Raw genomic sequence first — 16,012 nt, forward strand, 5'->3', positions numbered from 1 at the left:
GTGCTGGGAAGCACAGAACTTTCCTTTTCCCTCTGGCCAGCCGCTTGCCAGGCGACTGGCTCCCCCAGGGCCTAGCTCAGAGTGGACAACTGGGCCGTGACTCGTTGAGCTCTGCCCTGTTTGTAATAAGTTGCGATGAAACAAAACCAAACCCTCCGCCTACGCTAAGTCCTAGACAAACTGTGCAAGTTCTCGCAGAGCCTTTACTAAAGAGAAACAACTGTCTGTCCAGGTACCTAATCCCAAGAGCAGTTGTGTACCTCAGCCTTTGGTTCCTGAAGGTTGGGGTGTTCCCCATGGCCCATTCCACACCCTGGGTAGAACGAGGAGGGAGATACTCCACGCAGAGATCCTTGTAGAGTTTTCCTCCGCATTAGTCTCCTGCCATGGGTTTTACCAGCTGAGGCTACATCTCGGCTCAGGAGATTTATTTGTGTTGCAGTGTCAGTTTTTGACTGATCTTCCTCTTCTACAAACGGTTTTTGATGTTCTTTAGTCAGTGAATCCCCTGAGCCCCGGAGTCTGGTTTCTTTGAAGCTCCCTGCATCCGTCTGTTACCTTTTAAAAAAAAAATTAATTGAATTTATAAAGAAGGAACAAAGTCGCCTGCTCTGCTCCGAATTCATATCTCCGGCTCCTGCAGGGTGGGGGAGACCCTCCAAGTGAGCTGAAGGCTTCTGGGGGGGAGGCTTCCCTTGGACTTCCTCTTTCAAGGAGCTATGAATAGCGTCTGTCCATGTGCTGTATGGAGCATGGCTGAGTGCACGGGAGGATGGAGTTGATGCTTAAATCACTGGACTGGGCCTCAGGAGAGCTCGAGTCAAGTCTACATTTGCCCTGAGCTCACTATGGGACCCCAGGGAAACTCCTCTGTTCCCATCTGTACCATGGAGTGTGTAACTTCCTTTCCCTGGTGTGTCTGGTCAGGCTGAGCTCACTAGATGCAGGTTCACCCCAGCACCAGAGGGCCCCAGCTTTGTCTGAGGCTCACAGGCACAAATCAGGAGGAGCATAACAGCAAGGAAGATCTTGCCAAGGGTTCCACCAAACCCAAACCCCACTGATCAGAGGCGCAGCCAGAATCTGAGCCAATGAGAAGGTGGGTCAAGGTAAATCCTGAAATGTGCCAGAGTTTGTACAAAAGGGTCAGAAAACAGAGCAGAATTAGAAGATTCTTCTCCTTTTTTTCTTGCGTGTCTGTGCATCTGCGTGTGCATGTGTGTGTCTGTATGTGTGCATCTGCGTGTGTGTGCATGTCTGCATCTGTGCATGTGCGTGTCTGCATGCGTGTCTCTGCGTGTGTGTCTGTGTGCATGTCTGTGCATATGTGTATGTATCTCATGTTCGTGAGCCGTTGTGCCTGACAGCAGGATCAAGGTGGGAAAAGTGCGTTTTTTGAAGCCGAGGGGAAACGTTCTGCTGGCTCCCTCCGCCCGGTGCTGTCTGTCAGCTGGACCCTCGGAGTGAGTAATTTTCACTTTGTCGCCACTTATCCCTGATGTGCTATTCTGAAGCAGGCTTGAGAAGAGCCTTATTGAGCCATTTCCCACTTAACCTCCAGTCCGCTTTGCTCCATGAATGCATGCACCCCATGGAGGAGCCGTAAGAGTCAATTAAGGAGAAATTCACTGATTCCCCTTCTCAGGAGAGAGCCTTGCAGTGCTGACAGCACTTGGAAGGAGGCACGAATCCTCTATATCCGCCCCCTCGCTCAGGGGTGTCTGCGAGGAGCGTGTGGCTCATGCAGCTCAAACCCTCTCCTGTGAGCTGAGACGCGGGAAGCCTGGGGCAGAGCCGACCTGTGCGACACTCACTGAGGTCAGTAGGAGCCCAGCTTGGTTATATTACGGTAGCAGCTAGAGGCCCCGTTGTACTGGCCCTGTGCAGACACACGGGAAAGGCCAGTCCCGGCCCTGAGAGCAAACAAGCTCCACCGGCAAGACAAACACAAGAATGCTCCTCAACCCCATTTCACAGCTGGGGGGCCAAGGGACAGAGACGGAGGGCACGATGTTGAAAGGTATCTAGGTGCCTACAGTTGCTGATGGGCAGCTCGTGGGATTTTCAGAAGCACCTGACCCCCTTGATTTCATCAATACCTGCCCAAACACCTTTCAAACCCAGGCCTAAGTCTCTTGGAGTCTGGGGGAGAGCAGGGAATTGAATCCTGCTGTCCTGACCCCAGCTCGGTGTGTCTCTGAGCCAGTGGTGTTTGGGGTTTCCCCCAGACCGCTACGGGGTCACATCGCCACCTGGCTGTGATGCTGGCAGACCAGGTGCCAGCTCATGCCAAGGCTCAATGGACCAGTGACAAGTACACGCCTGGGCCCAGTCTGGCTCACCTGTGCTGGTAAAACAGGTACAGAGTGATAAGAACGTGTGGCGTGTTCAGACTTTATTGAGAGCTTGTGAGTTGCTGCCGGCATTAGTCTCCCTTGTAACATCTGCACCCTACGTTGTAAGGGAATATTTGAGCGGTTGTCCTGTGAGCCCCTGTGACTGTGTAAATCAGACAGGAGAGAGACATTAATTAGTACAAAGTGCTGATCATTAACCGCAGATGTTACATCCTTCCCAACAGGAAAGGTCCTGACACAGACAGATTATTGTGGGACATTAAAGAGGACAAAAGACTGTTGTTCTGCTCTCTCCACCATGAAGATGAGTCGTGCAAGTGGACTTCTCCCATCTGCTGCATTTGCAGCTCAGGGTACATGGCAGGAGGGGGATTAAAAACCCCTAACAAGAAGGAATTGATTAGCTCTCTGCTGCCTGGACTCTGGGGGCCAAGGGTTTGCTAGGCGTAAGAAACAGACCCCCAGCTGGTTAGCCTGGGCTAGCCCTAAAGGACGGACAGAGCTTGCCGGTTATAGCAGCCCGCTGCTACCTTTTGAAATTTAAGATTGTAACTCATTTGTGTGTCTGTCTACCTGCATTACCCTTGTAAATAACTCACTTTTCCTTTTTCTCTTTACATGGTTTATTATGGGACTGGCTACGAGCGTCTTTCGTGTGAGAGCTAATTGCAGTTGAACTGGGGTACGTGGCTTGTCCTTTGGTTCTGGCAGTAACCTGAATATCGCTGTGATCCTTGAGGTAAGGGACCACCCATCACCAAGAAAAGCTCACCTGGATGGCAGGATAGAGTGGACTGCCCAAGGGGACTGTCTCAGACTCCATGTTACGGCTGTTATAGTGCCTGAGAAGTTTACACTTGATTGGTGAAATCTAAGTCGAGAACTCACAGCCAGAAGCATCGTATCAGAGACTGTCCATAATTCCTCACATAGGGTTAGTACAGACATTGCACAATGATGTTAATCACCAGTGTGCCCTGGCTTTCATAAAAGCCCTTACTCAGTGCACGCTTAGAGTGCAGTGATCTTGCTTACAATCTGTTGATTCGAGCTGTATATTTTTGGGAGTTCAACCTGCCTGTTCTCCCCAGAGTATCTGGACCCTGACTGTAGTGTTGCTTATGGATTTTTGTCAGCACGGGTAATTTAATTTGTCTCTAATGTACTGTACTAAACCCCCTTCTCTAAGAAGGCCTGTGATCGGTGGTGCCCCAGTTCTGCATACAGCACCAGTCCAGATGAAACAGACTGTGTAGCCATTTAACCATGTTCTGGGGGAACTCACTGCTCACAGCTTTAACCGTGGGCTCGTAATGAAATTAGCCGGTGGCTACGCTAACGCTTCGGGGCTCGGCTCAGCCAATGAGCCCACTCCCCCAGTGCGGGGTGGTGGCTTGGTACCATATTGCTGCTGTGATCTGGCCCAGAGAACAGAGCCAACGTAGGGGCTCCTAAGGCTTGCGCCAGTGTCGCAGGGGAGGTGGCTAATGGAAAAGGGGTGGGGCAGGGGAACGGAGTCCCTCCTCAGCTGCATTTTTAGCCCATTGGGGTTGCTGCCCCCCTGACCAGGCGAGAGCAGGAAGCAGTGTTGCCAAGAGCAGCAGCGGAATTGGCATGAGCTTGTGTTCCATGGAGTGTGGCCGTGAGTGAGTGAGTGAGGATGCAGCCCCCTTCTCTACGTTGGGCTGAACCAAAACCCTCAGTTCAAGCCCTGTGGAAACGTGCAAATCTTTGAATCTGGATTCAGAGGAGAACTTAACAGCTCCAGCCCTTCTCTGCTTTGACTGCTAGCGGTATCACAGAGCTTGGCAGAAGCTTGACAGCATTGTCTTTCTCCCGTGATGCTGCATATCTGCTCAATCTGGGGAAAACCATTTCGAGTTTTTTGTCAGTGGCTGCCTGACCTCAATACAGCAGCATCTCTCATCTGAGTGTGGTACAGCAATTTGAGAGCTCATTTCAGGTACAAAATACTGCCGTCACTGAATGAGAAGTTGTGTTTCCTTGGGACAGAAGGCTGTCTACAAGGGTGGGCTGAATGCTGATTGTTCACTATGTAATGACAGAACCTTAAAACTGCATATTTAGAAAAGGAAGCCCTGGAGGTTAAAGCGCTGCTCTGGGACACACACAACCTGGGTTCACTTTCTGGTTCTGCCAAAAACTCCCCATGTGACTTTTGCCCCTTATCGCAGCGTTGCCTATCACAAGAGCTCAAAAATCATGAGTGAGGCCCTCCCCAAAATCACAAGATTGGCTTAAAAATCATGAGATCTCAAAAATAATACTTTTTTTTTTCCTCTCTGTTTGCTGAGCCTTTCAGGATCATGTTTTCAAGCTTTTCTCTGCAAACCTGAAGGCTAGAAACTTACTTAAAAAGAAGGCTGAGATTTTCATATAATCCTCTGACTCCAGGACCTGGGGCTTTAAGAAAACCCCCAGATACCGTGTGACCCACAATAAAATCTTGAGACTTGGCTATTCTGCATTCATGCCGTTTCTCAGTTCCCAGTCTGTGTAGTGGGGCTGATGATGCTAATCCTTCCTTTGTCCGTGTTGTCTGTTTCTCCTGTAAGCTGCTGGGGCAGGAACTGTCTCTGCCTCTGTGTATGTCTGATGCCTAGCATGGCAGGGCCCTTAGCTCAGGCAGGGCCTTTCAGTTTCTATTACTAATGGTCCTTCCCGCAGTAGTTAAATTTACTGTGGTGCTGGCTGCATTTCCCATTGGAAATGTATGGAATACCATAAGTATCGTGGACAAGGTAAAGCTATGGTACATGTAAATACCATGGGATGGAAAAGACCCATGTTTAAATGGAGCTCAGAATTCTTCTCCTAAGCTAACCATTTTGGTGTGTAAAGGAGGCTGAGAGCGGAATTTCAGAGTATCAGCCGGCACAAAACTCACTTTGAAAATTGTACGTTGAAGCGTAGCTACATAATTTGTCTAATTAATAGGCAGCATTGTTTGTGCGTGTCAGGGTCATTCAGAGTTAAGAGTCTCGTCTCCATATTGAGTAAGAACATTTCTCAGGACCGGGACTCTGATCAAATTAATTGAATGTGTACTGCATTTCGCTGCTCGAGTGCTACGCACGTCATGCATAGCCTCCCACAGATAATGAGTCCTCTGGAGCCCTCGCTTTTGATAGGTACAAGATGTCCTACTTTAATTCATTTTCTCTGTTTCCAAGCAGAGATGGGCCAAAGAGAAACAAAATATCTGTGACCAGGTGAAGAAAAGGAGAATAGGGGCCATGTGCTAAGGTTTATTTCCAGTGTGTGGACCCTTCTCTGAAACAAATGCTCAAGAAATGGCTCTGATTAATCAAACAAAAATGAGCTTTACCGCACAACGGACTCCTGGTTCCACTGCTGATGTGCAAGTGATACGTACAAGGTTGCTAAGAAGCAGGGCTTTCTGCCTCCCCGCATCACACTGCAGCAGAGTGAAGAGCTGTCGTATAAAGAAAGAACTTGCCTTCAAAGCACAGGTGAACTGTACTTCAGTGTCCTACAGATCTAGTGGCTGCTACCATGTTTCGGCCATCAGCGTGTCTTCCCTACTTCCATTTCAGAGGGACATTTTCAGTCTTTACAGGCTTGCAGCTGGACAATTATCCTTCATTGTACGTCTTGGGACCAGCCCCTTAGCTGGTACAAATCAGCATAGTGCTTCTGACTTCAGTGGAGTCATGCTGGCTGCTTTACACCAGTGGTGGTTCTGGTGTTAGATTTTTAAATCAAAATCTGCTTGTATATCATTGAATTTCTGTTTTTCCCTGTCTACCTTTTGTCTTTACTGATTTCCTGAGTAAGAAGACAGGATATTTGTGCCTGAGGAGTTTGATTTTTCTGCGCATTAAAATCCCAGAGTTGTGCAAGAACAATGCATGTGCAATTGCACCACCAGTTGTCACGCACAATTGCCACAACTGCACATGTAAATACAGGTGCAAACAGCTTCACCTGTGCACGCAAGTATCTGATTTATATCTGTAAGCAGAAGGGTTACATATCTGCCACTAAGGGAAATTCAACACAATTTTTGTGCATGGGTCTGACCTTTTGCTGTTCTGAAGAGCCTGCCCTAGGAATGAGTCTGATCCTCTGATCGGTGCGACACTCAAAGCCACCCTCCTTTGTGCACATCACAATGGGGTGTTACGGATACTGTGACGGCGCCTGATTCCCCCACTGCCTGGCGCCTTGTGTTGTCACTTAAACCTGTGCAAACTCATGGACGAGGCGTGTGAGATGCTGCTCTCTGACTGCAGCCTTTTACGCATACAGCTACTAAGCCATGTGCAAAGCAGTGGGAAATCAGGCCCGTGTCAGAGATCAGATTGTTTTATTGCCCTGTGTAACTCTGTATTGTTACGCTGGCAGGTGGGTGGTTCTCGGCAGGCGTGGCTTTCCTCTTTGGCAGTCAGGCCAGCTGACGCGGATGGGTGTGCTAGCTATTCGGGCTCAATGAGGGAACATGTCCTTTGTTTAGTGATGGCTGAAACAGTGGAAACCACCGGCCTAAAACTAGTCTGAATGCCTAGTGTGTCGTGTAGGCCAAGCCTAAGAGACAGCAGCCGGAAAGCAGGAGAAGCGCTACTAGTAGCATGGGTTTAAGAGAGAGCTTTCTGGCAGCTGGCTAGACAAGCAGGCTTTGAATGGTGAGGCAGGAAACCGTGTCCTGTTGTGTGATCCCTGCTGTGTGCGGGGAGGCAGGACTTGGTACATTCTTTGTGAGCAGGATTCCGTCAGAGAAATCTCTGCTTTTCCTCCTCCTGGAAACAGCCCAGCAAGGCTCTGAATGTTGGCCAACTGCCTGGGCTAAGGGGGCCACATTACCATGTAGGGAATAGCTTTCAGTCAGCAAGGGTTTGATGTACCGTGGCAGGTGTAAGATTCTAAGACACGATGCCATCTGCTTGCGTCTAAGAACATCAAATCACTAGAAATATTTGCAGACAAATGAGCTTGAAAAGCCGGTGAAATGTCCTAGGCAAATGTCAGACTCGGGCAGCAGAAAACTGGCTCTGGTTGTGACATCCTGTAATTGCTGTGTCCCCAGGATTGGCCAGCTTTCCTTCCTGCGGTAAAGAAATGCCTTCAAGAGGAGAGAAGTGTTGGTCCTCCAGCAAAGTGTAAAGCAATATAGTCATAAGCCTATAAGATGAATCTGCTAAAACATTATGTTTGAAGTTTATTTCAGAACCGTCGCATCAGAGACCTTGGAGAGTAAGGTTTGACGGATTAGAGTGGACGAAGAAAAGCAGCAGGTGGGATAAGGTCATTACAATATCTCTTTAATTCAGCTTTCAATTTGATCTGCGATGTTCCCCAGATAAAACTTGTGAGACTTAAACCCCAGACTGTAAACCTAATAGGAATTTTTTTCGCTCCAAGAGTCAAGATAATTGTACTTTGAAAAGTGTTTTTGCTGTAACATTAATTTTGACCTTTCTGTGAAGTGTGACATAAGCACATTTCAAATGGATATTCAGCCCCAACACCGGTTCCATTATCATCTAATCAGATGTTCTGAGTGTTCTGTTACGGTTGATAGTTAAGGTGTTTAAAAACACTCTCCCCCCTGGGTTGGTTTTATGCTCTCATGGAGATGCTTGATGCCGATTGAACAGGTTTATCTGGTTTTCTGCAAAGAAAATATAAAGTTCACGTACGATTTCCAACAACTTATGCTTGAAGACTCACAGTGTCAGGAATCAGGGCCTCCAGCAAAGCCAGTTTCTGGGCCATCTAGCGAACGCAGCTGGCCTGGGGCAGGCTCCTGGATTGGCTACACCACCTCATGGGCTGGAAGAATCAGCAGACCAGCTATTGAGCCCAGCAGCAGCACCAATTTGGTGGTAGCTCAAAGTGTTTGCCTGCAGTTGGGTTAGCTCTTGCCTTCCCTTACTCCATGTAACCTGGCTCTGACGCGCCATCGGCTCTGATTCCTGACTGCTGACCTCAGCTCTGCCCCTTGTATGTGCCACAGGATCACACAAGCTTGTCTAGTTTGGGTATAACAGCGCTGGCAGAAGTAGCACAGATCATTTCAACTGCTGGGTAATGAGGACAGTCATCATAACAGCAGAAAGTGTTTTCCATTAGAGAGATCACAAAAATCCCCATTGACTTCCCTCCACGGGGATGTGGGCAGAGGTGATACATGTAGTGGAGGAGTGTGATTTTTCCAGAACCGCTGCACGGTTTGCAGGACTGAATGCGACTTTTGTCTGAGCAGGGATTTTGTTTTCTGGTGACCTGCATGAGTCAAATCAATTGTGTGATCCCACAATGAATGTGGAATAACAAGTCTTGTATCTCGCAGTAGGACGTCATTGTCCGTCACAGTAAGTTCACCTTTAACCTGGGCAAACGATCACAGAACACCTTGTGTTTCAGAAGTCAAGTGCAGTAGGCTATGCAGAAGTTCCTGCCATTGACCACTTCCAATGGTTTTGGTGACCATTTGGAGACAGGTCAGTCTGAGTGGCTGTTTTTATTTGTTGTAACAAGAGCGCTTTAGGAATGGGGTGTGAGTGGAAGAGGTTTACATGAGCTTCTGCTTTCTCCATGGTGTTGTGGTTGTGAACTGTTTCAGGACTAGGGCACTGGGAGAAGTAGCCAGCAGGGTTATGCTTTTCCGGGCCAATAGATAATTTTGCAATCATAACCTTGAAGTCTGAGCATCCACTGCTCGATGAGAGCTGGTGGGCGCAGGAAGGGATTGTTCAAGAGGTTTGTGATCAGTCAGAATTGTGAAAAGACATCTGTAAACGCGTCCATGAAAATGGGAACATTCCCAGGCTACAGCAAGAGCTTTTCTTTCTGTCTGCGGGTATCGTTATTCAGTGGGGGAAAGAGCCTTGCTGGCTTGAGCCAATGGTGTAACTTTGACTGCTTTGGTCAACCTGTGTGAGGCCTGCTCCTAATCCATCAGGACTGGCGGCATCTAAGAAAAGCTTGTTCTCTTACTGGAATCAAAATATGACATGACTACAGCACTGGTAAGGGATTTGTTTAGTTCCTTAAATGCATTTTGATGGTCATCTGACCAAACCCATATTTGATCTTTCTTGGTTAGGTCTCTCAGAGACTTCGGGACAGCGGCTAACCTTGGAATGAATTTGCCACAGTGATTTGCAAGCCCTAGCAGGCTACGAACTTCAGTGGGGTTTGTGGACACAGGGCCATCATGTATGTCCTTCGCTTTCTTCGGATCTGCTCTGGCGCTGTCTTTGGAGAATGTGTATCCAAAACATTCTAATGTGGGCTTATTGCATTCATATTTGTCTGGGTTTGACGTGAGATTCTGCTCCTGCAGTCGTTCAACAACAGCTGCTGGCTGAGTGTCGTGCTCTGCAGATGTGGTGCCACATACTAATATGTCAGCACTCCTATTAAGAACTACAGGGATTTCAGCTAGAACTTCATGTAGGGTGTTTTGAAATATTTCTGTGGCTGAAGAAATGCCAAAACAGAGTAGCTGATATTGGCATAGTCCCACATGTGTTGTGAAGATTGTTAGGTACCTTGATTCAGGATGGAGCACAGATTGATGATATCCTGCTGTGAAGTCAGGCTTGGAGAAGAACTTTGCTCCGTTCAGATCTTCATTAATGTCATCTGCGGTGGGGTGATGAATCGCTAACACTTGATAGCCTGGTTGGGTAAACGCATATCCACGCAGATCTGGATTCTGTCTGGTTGATTTGGTTTCTGGGCCATTGCTGTAGGGGAGACTCCCTGATGTGGTGATGCCAAGCTGTGCTAATACTTCTTCTGCCGGCTCCCTGACACGGGAAGGAATACGTCTGTATGGTAGAGCTATGGGCTGAACCATGTTGTCAATGTGCAGTTTTCTTTGCTGTCCCTTAACGTGTTCTCATGAGCCTGGAGGCGTTGAATTAGCCTGGTAGGCTGTACCATTTGGAGCATCTGAATCAGTCCTCGTGCAGTTGCTGTGGCATAACCAATCGGTATATCTGTGCCATTAGTCACCATGTCCATTGGACTGGTAACAGATCTGTCCTTAAATAGAAACTGAGCTGAGAACACACCGCTCATCATCAGTGGCTCTGGGTTTCCAAAGGCATGTACTGCTACTGCTGTTGGTTTTACAAACAGCCTCTGTGGCATGGCGTCATACACAGGCTGATCCAGCCCATTCACTAGTGTACCAGTGTTTATGAAAACGTCAGTCTCAGATCCAGGTATGATGATGTGGCGTCATGGTTGAACAGTGTGCTCGGAAGACCATTCTTTTGGGGAGCACTGTCTTTAATACATCCCATGGTGCTGTGAAAGTAGAATGAATTATATTGCAAAAATAAGAATGGATTAAAGAAATGTTGTATGTACCTTTAAGCAGAAAAAAGAAATGTTGAAATACAGGTGCCAGGAAAAGAAACATTAGGCATAAACAATGGTGCTAATGGCGAAACATTAACAGAAGATTGGTAATAGTTAGCAAGGAAATAAGATATGCATGCCTAGCCCAGGTAAACTTATCAGATTCTGCTTCCTTTGTTATCTTGTTATGTTCTTGCCCTTTTATTTGTATAAATAAGATAGTTTGTGTCTTGCATGGTGCTCACGTTATCTGGGTGTTATTAGCAGAGCGCTGTGCTAATAAAACAGAGTAGTCTGACAAACTGTGTGTCCTGAGTCTAACTTTGACAGTGCCAACTTCGCAAAGACTGGATCTGGGACACAAATTAAGTGGCTCTTTAGTTTATTGTAAGCATTCTGGGTCTGGTCCAAAAACCCACTGAAAGACTTCCATTAACCTCAGGCCCCTGAAAAACCTTATTGAAGCATCTGCTCATGTATGTCTGTATTTCTTCATTCGTTCTTCTTTTACCAGTTATGCAGGAAACTTTGATGTACGGTGGTTCTGGAAGGTCTGTGACCGAGCAAAGTGAGCAGTGTAAATAAGGTTACAATGAAGCAGTTGTTGTTTTCTGGACGCTATAATTCTCTATATCCATTGTATGGCCACGGGGGAATTTGCAGTTTACTTAAGACCATTTTTGAATAGTTTTATTTTGTCCCTCTGGTCCACCACAGCGTCCATCTGTGCTCATGCATGACGACTTCTAAGAGGATTCCATAAGTTTTCACTAGAATCCAACTGTTCCCACATCTTCAGCCCCGAAGGCGTAGAAACCTTGATTTATCACCTCTCTGCCTCTGGCTATTCTGAGAAGATTTAACAACTTTAATAAAAACTTTTATCTGAAATCAACAGTATATTTTTTTAAGGGGGAGACATTTATCGTTTTCACATTGCAGTAACTTTAGTTGAATGAGGGCACATTATAAAAATAAATTAAATACACAGATTGCTGAGCTACTAAAATTTACCTGAGGTTCGCACTGGTTCCTCATTCTGGGAATGAGAGAGAGCTTTACGAGTGTATTGAATAGAGCGCCTTATCAAAGCTCTAGTTATCCAGAAAGCCAATGACACTCCCTTCTTCTGTATTCACTGAAAGCCTGCTGAGGAGAACACTAATACGCTGAGCACCACAATTAGGAACAGGGCTGAAATGTTAGATGACAGAAAGGAAAACAAGGACCATTTTCAAATTGTGTGAATTGAATGCAAACCGTTTTCTTAGACGTGTAACTGTTTGCTGCCATAGCTAGGACAATGGTAGTAATATATCAGAAAGGAGAAATGTTTCTCTGTCCCTTTCCTCACCCCTTATTTATGTTTTCATGGCAGCTCTGTGTTCATCCATTCAGGGGCTTGCTTCTCAATTACACTGAACCTGATCTACACGTAAAACTTGAGCCGGCAGGGCAGTGTTAATCAGTGGTGGGTTGGTTTTTTAACTGAACTAGCTGTGATGGCAAAAACCCTAGTCGGGGGCGGCTCCAGGCCCCAGCACGCCAAGCGCGTGCTTGGGGCGGCATGCCGCGGGGGGCGCTCTGCTGGTAGCCAGGAGGGCGGCAGGCAGGGTGCCTTCGGCGGCACGCCTGCGGGAGGTCCACCGGAGCCGCGGGACCGGCGACCGGCAGAGCGCCCCCCGCAGCGTGCCGCCGTGCTTGGGGTGGCGAAATGTCTAGAGCCGCCCCTGACCCTAGTGTAGGTGGAATTATAGCAGCAATAAAGTCCTGTTGTTCACTGAGCTGGTATAAACGATGCTGACAAAAGCACTCTTTGCAGTATAATCTGCATCTACACTAGGAGGGGTTGGCCAGTGTAGCTGTACCTCGTCTAGCGTGTAATTAGACTCAGCAGCATTTTAGTTTCATTTCTTATAATTTAGATGGAAAATATTAATGTTTTTAAGTATTTTTTTTTTTAGTTTTGTATCAATTTAATTTTTCACGGATGGTGGAGATTAGGGAGGAGGTCAGATAATTATTTAATGACAGGAGATGTTGAGATTCAAAAAGTGAAAGCTTTATAAACCATTGAGCTAAGGGGAACCAGAAAAAGATCAGGCCTGTGAAGATCAACCTGTGGGAAGAGCTGATGGGGTAGAAAACCTCTGAGGAAAGGTTAACATGAGAAGAGTCTTCCACTATGTGAACTGCTGTAGTAAAGAGGACGGTGATCAATTGTTCTCTGTGACCACTGGAAGCAGGACAAGAAGTAACAGACTTGATCTGCAGCAAGGGAGGTTTAGGTATTAGCAAACCCTCTCTGACTCTCAGGGCAGTTCAGCTCTGGAACAGGCTTCCAAGGGAGGCTGTGGAATCCCCATCACTGCAGGTGTTTAAGAACCGGTTGGACAAACCCCTGCCAGGGAGGGTCTCGGTTTACTTGGCCCTGGCTCCATGCAGGGGGCTCGACTAGACTCCTTGAGGTTCCCTCCACCCTGCATTTCCCTGATCCTGTGATTAAGGCTGGGAGCCCTGCAGTCACTTCGTTCCCTCCCGATTCTTGTCGCACAGGGGACAGGGGCTTCAAAAAGGGTTAAGGAGGGTGAAAAGGGCCTGGTCCCAGGAAGCAGCTACAGAGCTGTAACTAGGGGGGGGTTGGAAGCGCTTGCTAAATTCTGAAGTGTTATTGCAAATAAAGCTGGAGGAACATTCACGCTCGGACAAACAGCAAGCTGACAAGCAAAAGCACTCAAAGCAGGTGTGATGGGGCAGGAGCCGGCCCTAAATCTTGCAGGACAAGTAAGTGTGTGTGTGTGTGTGTGTGTGTGTGTGTGTGTATGTATACACACAGTCTATGTATATATAGTGTGTGTGTACATAGATATATGTAGATAATGTGTGTGTACATATATCTGTGTGTGTATATAGTGTGTGTGTGTGTGTGTGTGTGTGTGTGTACTTGTGTACGTAGATCTATGTATATACCATAGACAGTGGCTTGTTGGCTCTATCAGCGGTAGCCAGTGGAGGGGAATTTTAGCAAGACACTCGCTGTGCTGAGCCCCGTTTTGCCTGGTCGACCCAGGCTCCGCCTGCACTGCAGTCAGAGGGGTGATGGCAGCAGGGGTAGACATGTAGCTCCAGTAACACTGGCGGTGAAGCTGCGGCAGCACCGGCAGCTGCCCAGGCTAGGCCCACCTGCCTGCCCTGGGCTCAGGGTACACAAGTGAGCTAGATCACAGTTAGCTGGGGTGTATCTACACCTGCTGCCATCACACCTTCCTGCAGTCGCTCAGGAAACACACCCTGAAAGGCAGAGGGTGCCCAAGGCTCTGTTCTTCACAGGGGCAGAACTACAGCGGGAGTCCGTGGGAGCTGAAGGCACGTTGCACAGCCCCTGAGTACCAGAAGGTGGGGATCTGGTAGGGCCAGATGGGGCAGGGGCCCTGTCCTGCTGGAGGTGCAGACCTGGCCACATGACCAGAAGAGTGCAACTGAAAAGACGTCTAAGTGCCTAGATTAGAGTTATGGGCCCCTGGCCTTCCACAAATAGATTAAGGAGTTCTTTGCTTGGGCCCGAAAACCTACCGAGACACTCAGGGACTTTGCCAACAGCCTTCAAGAGATCCTCAGCTCCAGAGACGATTTAGGGAAACCTGCCCCTTGTCCAACATCGCTCTGTGTGCTAAGTGATTTAATTACCATATCTAGCTCTTCTGCATCTAACAGCTCTGTAAGGGCTCCTGCCTGGTGTTCTCTGAGCCTGTTAACCTTCACTCTAATTGTCTAATTGCATGCAATCCATTTGTACCACTTAATAGTGCACAGTATCTGTGATTGAAATTGGTTTCCTTCCAAAAATATTTCATGATTTCCCCCCACCCCCAACCTTGCATAAATGGAATGATTATTTTAGCTGCATGCTGTTCACAATCTTTTTAAAAGAGGCGCTGTCAACTTTTCTAAAACCTACAGAGCCTGATTTACTGCTGCAGTCTAACCCCACTGACTTTAATGGTCTGACACTGGAGTATCATGGAGTGAAGTGCCCGGCCCCCTATTGTAAAGCTCCTTCTTTCCCTAGAACTGGGCAGGAAATGGTTTGTAAATTTTGAAAATGTTCCCATTCTGCACTGGGAGGAAACTGACCTCTGTTGACGTTTTTCATCCAAACAACCAGAGCCAGCTGTGTCAGATACAGGGTCGAGTCCCTGCATTACTTGACCTGAACCTGGGTCTGCCGCTTCCCTGCTGAGTGCCCAGACCCCAGGGCTGTTGGCTGTCATGGGGGGTCTCTCTGATTTTGACCACAAACTCCATTCTGCATGTAGCACGCCAGTGCTCCTGTCCCCTGGCACTTCAAAGCCTTGGGCCTGATCATCAAAGCCTTTCGGGGTCCCCGTCTACATTAGAGACTGCGTCTCTGTCCATGGACAGCCAAGACAAGTGGGCTCTCTGATGTTGCACTCCATATGTTTTATTGAAATATGCTTATAAATAGGACATAACTGGAATATGCTTTACGCTAAATACCCCTTGTATGGTGTCATTAGAAAGCTTGTAATCTACTAAGTGTGTTCATCCTATTTGCTTGCATGTATTATTTCTATATCTGGAGTTAGGTAGAAAAAGATATAAACTTGTATCACTGATGTAAACATGTTAAGTGGAGGCTATTAAGGGTGCACCAGAAACAATCAGTTGCAAATGGCCTTAGTGACTTGAAAGCCTCCCTGTGTACGTGTGGGCCAGCCCATGGGGAATGGAGACTAGGGGTCTTACAGTGACATGTGACCATGTCACCTGATACTGGAATCCATCTTAAATCTGGTACTTTTCCATTTCGAAAGAGGGGCCCAGAGAGACAAAAGATTCCCACCATGTGCCAAAGCTATTAAAGGGGGTGGAGCAGGACAAAGGGGGCTGCCAGTCATGAGAAAACTCCTGCTTACCACCTGAGATGTCTGCAGGATCTAACAAGGACTATATCAGGGAAAGGATTGGGCCCAGACTAGGAAGGAGTCTAGTCTGTGAAAGAAGCTTATTGGAACATCTCTGAGGGTGAGATTTACCTGTATTCAGTTTCTTAATGTATTAGGCTTAGACTTGGGTGTTTTTGCTTTATTTTGCTTGGTGACTTTCTTTGTTCTGTCTGTTGTTACTTGAAACCACTTAAATCTGACTTTTTATACTTTAATAAAATCACTTTTGTTTATTAATAAACCCAGAGTAAGCGGTTAATACCTGGGGGAGCAAACATCTGTGCATATCGCTCTATCAGTGTTACAGAGGGTGGGCAATTTATGAATTTA

The 16,012-nt window shown here is 47.4% G+C and overlaps 1 long non-coding RNA gene across 1 annotated transcript; it reads right to left on the reverse strand.

Moving 5' to 3' along the window:
* Nucleotides 1-232: 232 nt before the first annotated feature.
* Nucleotides 233-6,462, reverse strand: LOC120401849. The gene is made up of 3 exons (XR_005596782.1): nt 6,423-6,462; nt 2,343-2,499; nt 233-558 (listed from the first exon to the last, which is right to left on the reverse strand). It is a non-coding gene; the product is annotated as an uncharacterized LOC120401849 (long non-coding RNA).
* Nucleotides 6,463-16,012: the final 9,550 nt, after the last annotated feature.

The sequence above is a fragment of the Mauremys reevesii genome, linkage group 3 (genome assembly GCF_016161935.1).
Source record: "Mauremys reevesii isolate NIE-2019 linkage group 3, ASM1616193v1, whole genome shotgun sequence".
Lineage (NCBI taxonomy): Eukaryota > Metazoa > Chordata > Testudines > Geoemydidae > Mauremys > Mauremys reevesii.